Source organism: Anomaloglossus baeobatrachus, chromosome 8 (assembly GCF_048569485.1).
Source record: "Anomaloglossus baeobatrachus isolate aAnoBae1 chromosome 8, aAnoBae1.hap1, whole genome shotgun sequence".
Lineage (NCBI taxonomy): Eukaryota > Metazoa > Chordata > Amphibia > Anura > Aromobatidae > Anomaloglossus > Anomaloglossus baeobatrachus.
In genome coordinates this window covers 178671710-178685884 of record NC_134360.1, presented here as the reverse complement: position 1 = coordinate 178685884, position 14175 = coordinate 178671710, and the positions used below count along the sequence as shown (strand labels likewise).

General features: G+C 43.7%; 1 protein-coding gene across 2 annotated transcripts in view; it reads right to left on the bottom strand.

Moving 5' to 3' along the window:
• Positions 1-13636, bottom strand: part of LOC142249368 (dimethylaniline monooxygenase [N-oxide-forming] 2-like) — a 261688-nt gene extending 248052 nt beyond the window's left edge. The window contains exons 1-2 of one of the 2 annotated variants that reach the window (XM_075321001.1): positions 13572-13617; positions 10322-10415 (exon numbers count right to left, since the gene is read on the bottom strand). The gene's annotated coding sequence lies outside the window, so the exon portion shown is untranslated. Of the gene's footprint in view, positions 1-10321; positions 10416-13571 lie in introns of both variants that reach the window. The other variant, XM_075321000.1, reaches the window with a different exon arrangement.
• Between the last annotated feature and the right edge of the window lie 539 nt (positions 13637-14175).

Below are 14175 nucleotides of genomic sequence, written 5' to 3'. Positions count from 1 at the left end.
ACCTCCCCGTCCCGGCAGACTCTGGAAAACCAACTTGAAGAATGATCTTCCCTAGCGTCCTGCACCCTGTGTGGCGCCGGTTCTGAGGGAGCAATGAACCTCTCCCCTCGACAACCACATGAACCACTCCCGCGTCCCACCAGAGCAACGGTAAGAAACGTCTCCTCCTGTCCTCTCCTGCCAGAGAACCATTTCTAACTGTTGTGTTGGCTCCTAACTTCCCCCTAAGTGGCTGCCAAAAATACAATAAGGCTAGGTTTACGTCTATTAATCGCCCGTTAGAACAGATCCAGCAGTAATCTGTTGTCAAAAAAGTTGTACACACATAACATTTTTGTCCTTTTTTAAATTTCCAATTTCAGCTAGATACTTCTCGAAGTCTATGGCAAACAGATCAGTTAACATATTGCTAATTATCTTCCTTTTGAAACTGATTCAATAAGAAAAAAACGGATCGTTTAACAATGAAAAAAAAAGATGACTATTTAATGGATTTGTTTTCCAAAGACTTCAATAATAAAATAAATGGATCGTTATTTAAAAATGCCTGCACAACTATTTTGTCAACAGATTGCTGCTGAATCTGTTATAACATATAATTACTGAACATGTGCACTTAGACTTATTAGTAGAGATGAGCCACCCCACTAGAGTTTAAGTTCGGTTCGTTTCGTCGAACAGAGGACAAGTCGACGAACGTTCGACGAACCAACTCGAACCCCATTGAAAACAATGGCAGGCAAACGCAAACACATAAAAATACATTATACATGTACACATATAGTTAATAAACATTGCCATAACACTTACAGGTCCCCGCGATGCGTCCTGCACTCTTTCTCCTGCTGCTTTTCCTTCCAATAATCGCTGCGTCCTCCCGGTAACCAGCACTGATGATATGACCTATCGTGACATCAAAATAGCATGTGACCAGTCCCATGTCTATTATCTCATTGGCTACAGACTGGTCACATGGCTAGATGTCATGCTAGGTCCTGTCAGTGCATCTCTCCGGTACGCGATGCTAGTTTGTGCATCTCTGTGTACCAGCGAAATGCTTTGACACATAGTCGGCTTCCCCATTCCTCCATGTGGGCACTCTTTACAGAGTCAGCCCACATGCAGGGACTGGCTGCCACAGCCGGTAAATAGCAAAACCGGGAATCACGTGATCGGAGATTGCCGTTGCTATAGTAACGGTGGCAGCGGTGACGTCACCGCTTACAGCCCGCAGCCTCTGCTCACTCACTGAGTGATTAGACTGCACGGAGCAGCAGCGTTCCTCCTCCCATGCAGTGCTGTCTGATGTAGCAGAGCTGCATGCATTGAAGAAGAAAGAAGACAGAAGACCAGGATCATGGAGGGCTGTCAGGGAGTAATAAACATGGAGACTCTAAGTGTGTCTGTGTATTTATTTCTATTAAAGCATTTTTTGTCTGTGTGGTGTCTTTTTTTAACCCTTTATTGGAGATTCTTAATGGCCGGGTCAAACTTGCCTGACATTAAGAATCTCTGGCTTAATACTAGCTAGCAAAACAAAGCTAGTATTAACCCATTATTACCCAGCAAGCCACCCGGCTTCAGAGCTGCTGGAAGAGTTGGATACAGCGCTAGATGATGGCGCTTCTATGAAAGCGCCATTTTCTGGGACAGCTGCGGACTGCAATTCTCAGCAGAGGGGCCCAGAAAGCTCTGGCTAACCTGTGCTGCGGATTCCAATCCCCAGCTGCCTAGTTGTACCTGGCTGGATACAAAAATGGGGTGCAGCCTATGCCGATTTTTTTTTAATTATTTCATGAAATTCATGAAATAATAAAAAAATGGGCTTCCTAGCCGGGTACGAATAGGCAGCTGAGGGTTGGGGGCAGCCGTACCTGCCTGCTGTATCTGGCTAGCATAGAAAAATATGGCGAAACCCACGTCATTTTTTGGGGGGGGGGCAAAAAACTCCTGTATACAGTCCTGGATGGAGTATGCTTGTAGTTCTGCAGCTTCTGTCTGCTCTCCTCCATACAGACAGACAGCAGACAGCAGCTGCAGAACTACAAGGCTAAGCATACTCCATCCAGGACTGTATGCAGGAGTTTTTTGCCCCATGAAAAAATTACGTGGGCTTCGCCATGTTTTTGTATGCTAGCCAGGTACAGCAGGCTGCTACGGGCTGCCCTCAACCCCCAGCTGTCTAGTTGTACCCGGCTGGGAACAAAAAATATAGGGAAGCCCTTTTTTTTTAATTATTTCATGAATTTCATGAAATAATTAAAAAAAAATGACGTGGGCTTCGCCCAATTTTTGTGTCCATCCAGGTACAACTAGGCAGCTGGGGATTGGAGTCTGCAGCTCAGGGTGCCCAAGCTTTCTGGGCCCCCCCGCTGCGAATTGCAGTCTGCAGCTGCCCCAGAAAATGGTGCTTTCATAGAAGCGCCATCTTCTGATGCTGTATCCAACTCTTCCAGCTGCCATGGTGACGGGTGGCTCGCTGGGTAATAATGGGGTTAAGGCTAGCTGTATATTATCAACTGGCCCTAAGCCCGAAATTCATGGTGTCACGCCAATATTAGACATGGCCACCATTTATTTCTAGTACAGATAAACAAAACACAACACACAGAAAAATTAGAAATAAAACACAACACAATTAGAGGCTCCATCTTTATTGAAATAAAGAACCCCCCCCCCCACAATAATCCTGGGTCAAGGGTCCCACGCTGTCCAATCCGGATCCAATATCATCTGATCGGTTTGCTGGAAGGCAAAGCTATCAGATGATGTGTCAGGTTCAAGGGCCTGAATCACATGACACAGCAGCTAATTGTATAAACGGCTTTTATACAATCAGCTGATGCGTCAGTGCAAAAAAACCCAAAAAACTACACACTTCTGTGCAGACTCCTGTCCGACAGCATCAGCTGATAGTTTAGCCGGCCGGGTGGTAAAGAGCCGGCCTCACTGCCTCACTGCTCGACTTATAGCGTCAACTGATTCCATCAGGTGACCGCATCAGCTGATCATCGCCAGGTCTGAGAGAGAGAGAAAAAAGAGAGAGAGAAGATAGAGAAAAGAGAGATAGAGAGAAGAGAGAGAGAAGAGGAGAGAAGAGAGAGAGAAGAGAGAGGAGAGAGAGTGAGGAGAGAGAGAGAAGAGAGAGAGAAGAGAGAGAGAGAGAAGAGAGAAAGGAGAGAGAAGAGAGAGAGGAGAGAGAGAGAGAAAAGAGAGAGGAGAGAGAGAAGAGAGAGAGGAGAGAGAAGATAGAGAAGAGGGAGAGAAGAGAGAAAGGAGAGAGGAGAGAGCGAGAGAGGGAGGGAAAAAGAGAACAAGAGAGACTAAGAAAACGAGAAAGAGAGAAAAAGAGAGAGAGAGAAAAAGAGAGAGAAATAGAGAGAGAAAGAGAGAGAGAGAGAAAGAGAGAGAGGGAGAGAGCGAGAGAGAAGAGAGAGAAGAGAGAGAGGAGAGAGCAATGCAGCCTCATTCCGTGAACTGCTCCGATTTTAGAGGTGTGTCCCACGGCTCACAGCTGATGTCCGGCTCCTCCCCTCAGTGCATAATTAAATTAAATTATAATTATAAATAAATAATAATTATAATTTAAAATTAAAAATAAATTAAATTCTTTACCGGGACTCGGACTCGTGAACTAACTCTTCTTAGACGGGAGCTCTAGCCATTGAAACACTGCCTCTCATGAAAAACATAGGAAGATTTGGTAATTTTTACCTCTATACTGCAGGAGAGAATCTAGAAGCAGATTGTTCAGCTGCAAGGATGGATGGATGGGCGGATGGATGGATGGGTGGACGGACGGACAAATGGATGGTTGGCCGGGCAAACACCAGCAGTACCGCACTCATCACCGCACACACGCAGGCACTACGGCACTCATCCTCGCACACACGCAGGCACTACAACCCCCATCATTCTCCCCTCAGTGCATAATTAAATTAAATTCTAATTATAAATAAATAATAATTATAATATAAATTAAATTCTTTACCAGGACGGCCAGGACTTGAACTCGTGAACTAATGCTTCTTAGGTGAGAGTTCTAACCATTGAGCCACTGTCTCTAATGAGAAATATAGGCAGATTTGGTAATCTTGACGTCTGCATTGCAGACTGAAGTCTCCGGTGACAGCGCGGCTCACTTCAGGTGCTGCATGGAGAGGACACAGAGCATTCGTGTTCTTCGGTGCTCCCTGTATCTTCATGTAGCAGAGCTGACAGTGTCGTGTGGATTACTTCGGACCTGGATTGTTGTTTGGGGATTAATAAAGAGGTAAATGAGGGGTTTTTTTGTCTTTTATTCCAAATAAAGGATTTTTCGCAGTGTGTGTTTCTTTACTTTCACTTACAGTTTAATCATGGAAGGTATCTCGGGGAGATGCCTGTCATGATTAACTCCTTATTACCCCGATTGCCACCACACCAGGGCAATTTGGGATGAGCTGGGTAGAGTCTCGGGACTGTCACATCTAATGGATGCGGCAAATCCGGGCGGCTGCTGAGTGATATTGTTAGGGTGGTGGGCTCCCCATAACGTGGCGCTCCCCATCCTGACAATACCAGCCTCCAGCTGTATGGCTTTATCCTGGCTGGTATCAAATATGGGGGGAACCGCATTTTTTTTTATTATTTATTTATTTTACTGCACGATATAGACCCGCCCGCCGGTGGCTGTGATTGGTTGCAGTGAGACAGCTGTCACTCATCGTGGAGGCGTGTCTGACTGCAACCAATCATAGGCGCCGGTGGGCGGGGAAAGCACGGAATAACTGATTGAATAATGAAGCGGCAGTCATTTTCAAAAGAGGAAATGCTGCTGGAGATTTCTGACAGCTGTGCAGTGAGGTGTCCGTGATCGGTGAGTAGGAAAGAGAGAGAGATTGTGCTGGGACGCAGGACGCATGCAGATATGCAACGTGCGCACATTGTTCTGCCTTCTTTCACGTAAGCCTGTGAATCTCTGGCATACAGCTAAACCCTCGTTCACATTTCAAATAAACAGACTGTGGAATTCAGTAGCCTTGATTTATTGGCTGGTAACGTGAACTTGATTGCAGTATACGTGAAATATACAGTGAATATAGGTATATCAAAGGTACAGGTGAATACGGTATACGGAATACGGGATACGGTATATCCGAGATACAGTTGAATGCGGGTAAAAACTATAACAAGAAAATGATTACAGTCAGTACAGTGTTAATACAGAGTTAACATAGCATAACAGTATATGAAATACAGTTCGTATGAGAATGTAGGTGAAAGGTCACTGCAGCTGCAACACAGAGAATCTTATCTATATAAGCAAGGCAGGGACGACACTAAGGTACAATGCATTTACTACACACTCTACCAAGGCAGAACACACATACTTACTGTGAAAATCCTCGCTTTTGCTGATCGAACCGTTCTCGAACGTAACTCGAACTGCCGAACTTTTAGAAAATCGTTGAAGTTCGTTGAACGACTCGAACACCCCCCAAAATCACTCGAACATGAAATTGGGGAACCGTTCGACTCCAACATCGCTCATCTCTACTTATTAGAGATGGGCAGATTAACACAAAGCCGGGGCCAGCGGGTTCCTGTTCTCTTTTTGAAAAATCCAGATCCAGTCTGGAATCCGACCCCTGTATAAGTCCATGGGGATCAGAATCTGGAGATTAAAAATGGTGATAGAAGCGATAGGGGAATGGGAACAAACGCGCTGTACCTACCAAGGCTCCTGCATGGCTGTACGCTGCTCCCAGGCCTTGCATTCACTTACTGGGCCACTAATTACTGCTCATTCATATGCACTGCTTTCCACACCCACCAGCGCCTGTGATTGGTTGCAGTCAGATGTGCCCCCACAGCGTGTCAGCTGACTGCAACCAATCACAGGCGCCAGGATGGCCGGTGAGTGGGGAAACAGTGTAACTGAGGAGCCCCTACACATCTATAATGTACGGGCTTATTCCAGATTAGTGGGCGTGACTCGCTTGTTTGGTGGACGTCGCGATGCTTCCTCTTGTGATCCATAATCAGGCATGCACCACCCATCTGGGGATCTTACCCCCAGATCCCCGCTTCTATTATAAACAACTCCATGCTCACGTGGACTTAGACAATTAATGTTTATTTTGGCTTGAAACGTTGGACAGCATTTTGAACATGCCCCTATCATGTGATAGGAAAGTTTTGAAATGACGTCATACCTGAAAGGAGACCGTACACTCTAGCATCTACAGTCAAATTTGTGGAATAAAAATAAATAAACAAAACAATTTTTTTTTTAATTATTTAAATAAATAACTAAAAAACCCAAAGTGCGGTCCCACCCAATTTTGATACACAGCCATGATAATGCCGTCTGGGGTCTGGTATTCTCAGGCTGGAGAAGTCCAGAAGTCCAGTCTAAAAATATCAGCCTCAAGCCGCCTGGAATTGTCGCATCCATTAGATGCGACAAGTCCAGGACTTTACCTGTCTCTTCCCATTGACCTGGTGCAGTGGCAATTGGGGTAATAGCAGGGTTAATAACAGCCCACAGTTGCTAATAAGCCGTAGATTAGTGATGGCAGGTGTCTATGACACCCACATCACTAATCTATAAGACAAAGTAAATAAACAGACACTGAAAAAATCCTTTATTTGGAGTAAAATACAAAATCCCACACTCTTTCACAACGTTATTAACCCCCAAACACCCCTGCAGGTCCGACTTAACCCACAGGAGATCCCATGGCGATTCAGCTCTACTACATCTGAATCTCACAGCGAGTGCCATAGAACATGACTGCCGGCTGTGAGTACAGACAGCCAATGATTAAGCCGTGATGAGCGATGATGTTACTCATGTTATTTGCAGTCACAGTTGGACAGCTCTAACAGCAGGTAACTTGACCTCAGGTGACCTCAGTAAAGTCAGTGACCGATTCTCTCATCTGAAAGAATTGAATCACACTATGCTGACACTCTGACCAGAGTTTGAGCCAAGTACCATTAGCATAATTGGCCTGATTCTCTTGTATGAGAGAATCAACGCTTGTGTGACTATTCCCTTAGCATACGTCATCAATCTAAGACAGTACAGAGTGCAACACCCGGCACCACTGCCAATCAGATATTTTTAAGCATGATAGAATTGCTTTCCTTTTTAATTAAAAAAAAAAGAGAAAAAAATTCTCTAAAAAAGTGGTAGCATGTCCTCGAGAGCAGAGCGTTTCTGGTCCTTCTGCCTGCACATGCGTATTAGATAGTGATGGGCAATCCCGAACTGTAAAGATCGGGGATCGTACCAATCATATAGTAATCATGTACACGATCCCGATCACGAGCTTTTCTGGGAAGGTTGTGTTACAGATCGGGTCCAGTTCAGGTCCAGGGGCTGTAAAGAAAAAGGACAATATTAAACAACATTATGATCATACTTACAGGCCCCGCGACGCATCCTGCAGACTCTGTCTTCCTGCCGCTTCTGCTTCCATGTTCGAACATTGCTGTGCCCCCCGGTAAGCACCACTGCCTGAAGAACCTTCCATAACGTCATAGCCATGTGACCAGTCTGGTATGAATGTTGTACAGACATTGGCTTACAGACTGGTTAAATGACTATGACGTCATCAAAGGTCCTTTTAACTGAACTTTGTCACTGTGCGAGTGTCGCATCCCATCACCTCACACACTCTCCTGACAGAAGCGGTCAGCTGCATATATTTCCATGCAGCTGAGGCGCTCCTGTCCTGAGAGCATCAGTCCGTGCAGGGTGATGAAATACAAGACGCAAGTGCAATCATCCCCTCACTGTCAGCCTGCTTCTCGCTCTGTACAGAGCGATGTAACAGAGATGAGAACGCTCTCTTTGCTTCTGTCTCTGTAGAAGTGCTTGTCTTTACCGAGTGATGAATTCATGGTGTCATGCCAAATTAGACATGGCCACCATGAATTTCTAATAAACAGTAAAAAAAAAACCACAACACATACATTTTTTTTTATATATATAAATAAAACAAAAAAACAATTAGAAACTCTATCTTTATTATAAAAAATTCCTTAGTTTGACATACTCCACAGGGAGAGTCTTGTCAACTCTGCTTCATTACTCTGGAAAGACAAGCAGCTCTACAGAGAGAGAAGCAGAGAGAGCCATGTCAGCTCTGCTACATCACTTTGTACAGAGCGAGAAGTAGGCTGACAGTGAGGGGTTGATTGCACTTGCATCTCGCATTGCATCACCCCAAAAAGCCTGATGCTCTCAGAACAGAAGTGCTTCAGCTGCATGGAAATACATGCAGCTGACCCACTTCTGTTGAGAGAGTGTGCGCCGTGATGCGATGCAACACTCGCAGAGTGACAGTCAAAGATCAGTTAACAGGATCTTTGCTGATGTCATAGTCATGTGACCAGTCTGTAAGCCAATGTCTGTACATCATTCACACCAGACTGGTCACATGGCTATGACGTCACGGAAGGTCCTTTAACCGGGGGGCACAGCAATGATCGGACTCAGAAGCAGAGTCTGCAGGATGCCTCGCAGGACCTTTAAGTATAATGCCAATGTTTTTATTAACTACGGCATATTCTTTATTTTACAGCCCTCCAGCACCAGCCCATAACTGTGAAGCCCGAGTTCGGTGATCGAACGCAAGTTCGCGTTATCTCAATCCCTATCTCAATCTTTACAAAACCATCCCGATCCTGAACATTGGGGGATCCCCCATTACTAGTATTAGAAGCATGTGTGTTGCTGAAGGATTAGTAAGAAACCGTGCCTTCCACAAAATGGCAGCGCAATTTTATTATACAATAATTACAAAAAACTAAAGGTTTTACTGACTTTTAAAGCAGAGTATCCGTCTAAAATAAGTAAGCACATACATAGAATTATATTTTTTTAATATTTAATAAAACTAGATTTTTGGTGATAGGTACTTGTAAAAGATTACTGTAGTATTCTTTATTTCTGAATCATGTTTAAATCTATTTGATATAATAAAAAAGGAAATGTTCTGAATATAAAAATTAAGGACATTATATCCAGAATGCCTGCATGCATCATGAATCATTTGAACAGACGTTTTTCTTTTGATATGATTTGTGATCTTGATATATGGTTGGGGTAATTGTCTTCCTGGAAAACCCATGACCTAGAACACAAATCCATCTTCCTAAAGCGGGCTTTACACGCTACAATAAATCTAACGATGTGTCGGCAGGGTCACGTCGTAAGTGACGCACATCCGGCATCATTAGTGTTGTTGTAGCGTGGGAAACCTACGTGCGATTGTATGAAAACACGTAAATCGCATACACATCGTTCAAATTCTAAAAATTGAACGTCCGGTTGTTCAATGTTCCCGAGGCAGCACACATTTGTGTGTGTGACACCCCAGGAACGATGAACACATCTTACCTGCGTCCCGCCTGCAATGCGGAAGGAAGGAGATGGGCGGGATGTTTACGTCCCTCTCATCTCCGCCCCTCCGCTTTTATTGGCCGGCTGCCGTGTGACGTCGCTGTGACACCGAACGTCCCTCCCACTACAGGAAGAGGATGTTCGTCGCCCACAACGAGGTCGTATGGAAGGTAAGTACGTATGATGGGATTTAATCGTTTGTGCAACACCGGCAACAAATTGAACGTGCCGCACATACGATGGGGGCGTGTGCGATCGCATACGAGATCGAATGTGTAATTGTAACATGTAAAGCAGGCTTTACTCTGGGCACTACATTGCAAGCCAAAATCCTTTGATAATCTTCAGATTTCCTGGTGCCTTGCACACAGGCAAGGCACCAAGTGCCAGAAGCAGCAAAACAACCCCAAACCATCATTGAATCTCCACCATGTTTGACTGTAGATATTGTGTTCATTACTTTGTATGCCTCATTCTGATTTTGGTAAACAGTAGAACGATGTGGAAGAAGAGTAGGTAGAAGAGCTGCTGGATGTTCCAATGCTCAAGCAAAGTCTACCAAGAAGACATGAATATGAAAAGGAAAAAAATCAGCACATCCTCCTATTTCAAATGTACAAAAATCTTCTTTATTCAAAACAAATTAAATACATGGGAGACAAAGTGAAACCACAAACTCTGACGCGTTTCTGGAGCAGAAGCATCCTTAGTCATAGGATATTACAATGGATTATGGGTGAGTATTTAAACAAGTGAACAACCAATCAGAAGATACTGAATAAAACAGAAAAAGTAATAAGAAATAATGAACATACAAAATATATAAAATCACATCAAAATGGAAAAAATAACAAAAAACACTATAATTAGTTGAGTAATACAAAAAGAAATAAAATGAATACAAGTTGTTTTTATCATTCATACCATGTGAATGTTTGGTTTTCAATATCAGAATCCAGTATGCTTGTTTTAGGACAAGGCACTTCTGCCATTTACCGCCTCTCTCAGGACAATTAACCTTTCCAATGCAAAAAAAAAGAAAATGAAGAAATGCTGCTGTTGTGAATAGAGAAAAGTTTCTTGAAGCCCCAGAATACAATGAATTGTTATTATTCCACAATACATTTTTTTCAATTTGGAAGTAGTGTAACCTATATACCGTAATTTTCAGATGGAAAATTCAATGCAGTAAAATATTTGATTTGTCTCACAATTTATAAAAGGTTTTATTTTGTGGACACTGTATAAAGAAAACTTATGCTGAAAAGAAAACCTCTGGATATGACTTTTAGTACATGCACTCAACTTCTTTGGTCAACCATGGCGATCCTGTTTTAAGTGGAACCTGTCTTGTTAAACCGCTGTATGGTCTTGGCCACTGTGCTGCAGCTCAGTTCCGGGTGTTGGAAATCTTCTAATAGCCTAGGCCACTTTTATGTGGAGTAACAAATATCTTTTTTAGATCCTCAAAGAATTCTTTACCGTGAGTACTGTGTTGAACTTCCAGTGACCAGTATGAGAGAGTATGTGAGTGATAACACCAAATGTATCAATTCTGCTCCCCAGTCACACCTAAGATCTTATAACACTGATGAGTATCATGACACCGTGGAGGCATCATGGCATAATTTGAAAATTTTTACTTAGAGGTGTACTCACTTTTGTTGCTATCAGTTTTGACAATAATGGCTGTCTTGAGTTATTTAGAGGTCACATCAAATTTACACTGTTACACAAGTTGTACACTGACTACTTTACATGATTACATAGGTTTAAAAAAGACCTAGGTCCATCTAGTTCTACCTTCCTCCACCAATTATACAGTTTGTCATTAAATCATAATCGACAATGTTGTGTGCACTGAGGAAATCATCCAGCCCTTTTTAAAAAGCTGTTATAGTATCTGCCATTACTACCTCTTGTGTAGGGCATTCCACAGTCTGACTCCTCCAACTGTAAAGAACCCTTTCCTATTTAGCTGTCGGAATCGCTTTTCTTCCATTCGCAGGGAATGCCCCCTAGTCCTTAGTACTGTCATTGAAAGGAATGTCATGTGCCAGTTCTTTATATTGACCACACATATATTTATACATATAAATGAGATGTCCTCTGAAATGTCTTTTTTCTAAGCTAAACAAATCCAATTTTTCAAACCTCTCATTATATGGGAGGCCTCCATTCCTTGCAATATTCTAGTTGCCGGCCTTTGAACTGACTATCTTCTTAATATAATTTTTAAAATGTGGAGCCCAAAACGGCATCCCATATTCCAAGTGATTTATAGAGGGGTAACAATACGTTGGGATCACGGGATCTTATCTCTTTTTTTGAAGATCAATCAACAGAAATTGCCGCAGCTACCCACCCCTGGGCATCAGCCATATTGCTTATGTAGACAGCAGACGGTAATCCTCCACATACACTGGGCAGGTGGTGCTTATCCCCCAAGCATAATAGTTCCTGGATAGAGTCCAACAATAGAGATAGGGCAGCACTCACCAGCGTCCGGTAAAAAAGACTTTATTTATTCATGGTGCAGGTAAAAAAGCAGGAGCAGAGTTGACAGCAGGGCCACCTCATGGACGACAGCCGTTTCGAGTGTACTCACGCTTCCTCGGGTCCGTCAAGTGAGTACACGCGAAACGGCTGTCGTCCATGAGGTGGCCCTGCTGTCAACTCTGCTCCTGCTTTTTTACCTGCACCATGAATAAATAAAGTCTTTTTTACCGGACGCTGGTGAGTGCTGTCCTATCTCTATTGTTGGACCTTATCTCTCTTTTTATACACCTTAAAATCGTGTTTGCTTTTGCAGCTGCTGCTTGACATTGAGTGCTGCTGCTCAGCTGATTTGTAGCTAGAATCTCCATGTCCTTCTCCTGTTCTGTGGTCCCGAGTTTACTTCCATTTAATGTATACGCAACTATAGAATTACTACATCCTAGGTGCATTACTTCACATTTATCAACATTAAATCTCATTTGCCAAGTGTCTACACATTCCGAAATCTTATCCAGATCGTTTTGTAATATTGTACTATCAAGGTCAGTTTTTAATACTCTACATAGTCTGTTTCATCAGCAAAGACTGACACTTTACTATCAATCCTATCCACAAGGTCATTAATAAAGAGATTAAAAAGATCGGTCCTAGCACAGATCCCTGCGGCACCCCACTGCTGACTATAGCCAATTTAGAGAATGTACCATTTATGACTACTCTTTGGGGTACTTTGCACACTACGACATCGCAAGCCGATGCTTGCGATGCCGAGCGTGATAGTTCCCACCCCCGTCGCAGCAGCGATATCTTGTGATTGCTGCCGTAGCGAACATTATCGCTACGGCAGCTTCGCATGCTTCACCTGCCCTGCGACGTCACTCTGGCTGGCGAACCGCCTCCTTACTAAGGGGGCGGGTCGTGCGGCGTCACAGCGGCGTCACAGCGGCGTCACACGGCAGGCATCCAATAGAAGCGGAGGGGCGGATATGAGCGGGATGTAAACATCCCGCCCACCTCCGTCCTTCCGCATAGCCGGCATGAGCCGCAGTGACGCAGGTAGGAGATGTTCCTAGTTCCTACGGCTTCTCACACAGTGATGTGTGCTGCCACAGGAACAAGGAACAACATCGTACCGTCGCTGCAGCTACATTTTAGAAATGTCAGACACTACAATGATGATACGATTACGACGCTTTTGTGCTCGTTAATTGTATCATAAAGGATTTACACACTACGATATCGACAGCGACGCCGGATGTGCGTCACTTTCGATTTGACCCCACCGACATTGCACCTGCGATATCGTAGTGTGCAAAGTACCCCTTTGATTCCTATTTTTTAGCCAATTCCTTACCCAGTCTCATATAGTTTCCCCTAGTCCTTGCTTCTGGAGCTTTTGTATAAGTCTGTTATGTGGTACAGTATCAAACGCCTTTGCAAAGTCCAGATAACTCAGATCAGCTGCATTACCAATATCCAGATTTGCACTTACCCCCTCATAAAACCCCAAAATGTTGATTAGACATGACATAACCAGCATGCATTCATGAAAGATATCAATTATTATACTATTCTAGATAACGTTGCATGTCATCTCTTATAATGCCCTTAAAAACCTTGCATACTACTGATGTCAGGCTTACCGGACTGTAGTTACCTTGATCTTCCCTCTTACCTTTTTTAAATATCGGTATCACGCCAGCAATCCTCCAATCTTGAGGCACCAACCCTGTTACAAGCCAGTCTAAGAAGACTAAATACAGCGGTCTGTAAATTACTGAGCTCAGTTCTCTCAATATTCGTGGATGAATGCCAACTGGCTCGGGGGATTTGTCAATGTTTACTTTTCTGTGATGCATGCGTACTTCTTCTTGTGTTAAATTAGTTATATTAAGTAGTGAATTTTGATTTTTACTTTGTTGAATGATCTCTGGATCAGTAAGTCCTTTAATGAACATGGATAAAAAGTGCTTGTTTAATATCACAGGCCAGTAGCGTAGCTACCAGGGGGGCAGAGGGGGTGGTGGCCCAAGGCCCCGCACTCAGAGAGGCCCACTTGTAGCTTCCGCTGCTCTTAACTCTGCAGTAGAGCAGGGTAAAGTAGTCAGTAAGAGTACATTCACATGTCTGTCCTGTTTTTGCGGTTCGCAAAAAATGGTCCTGTTTTTCCACACATGCATCCGTGTGACATCCGTGTGACATCCGTGTGACATCCGTATCTGTTCCCTTCCGTATACAGTCCGTATGTTATCCGTGTGCCTTCCGGTTTTTTTGCAGAC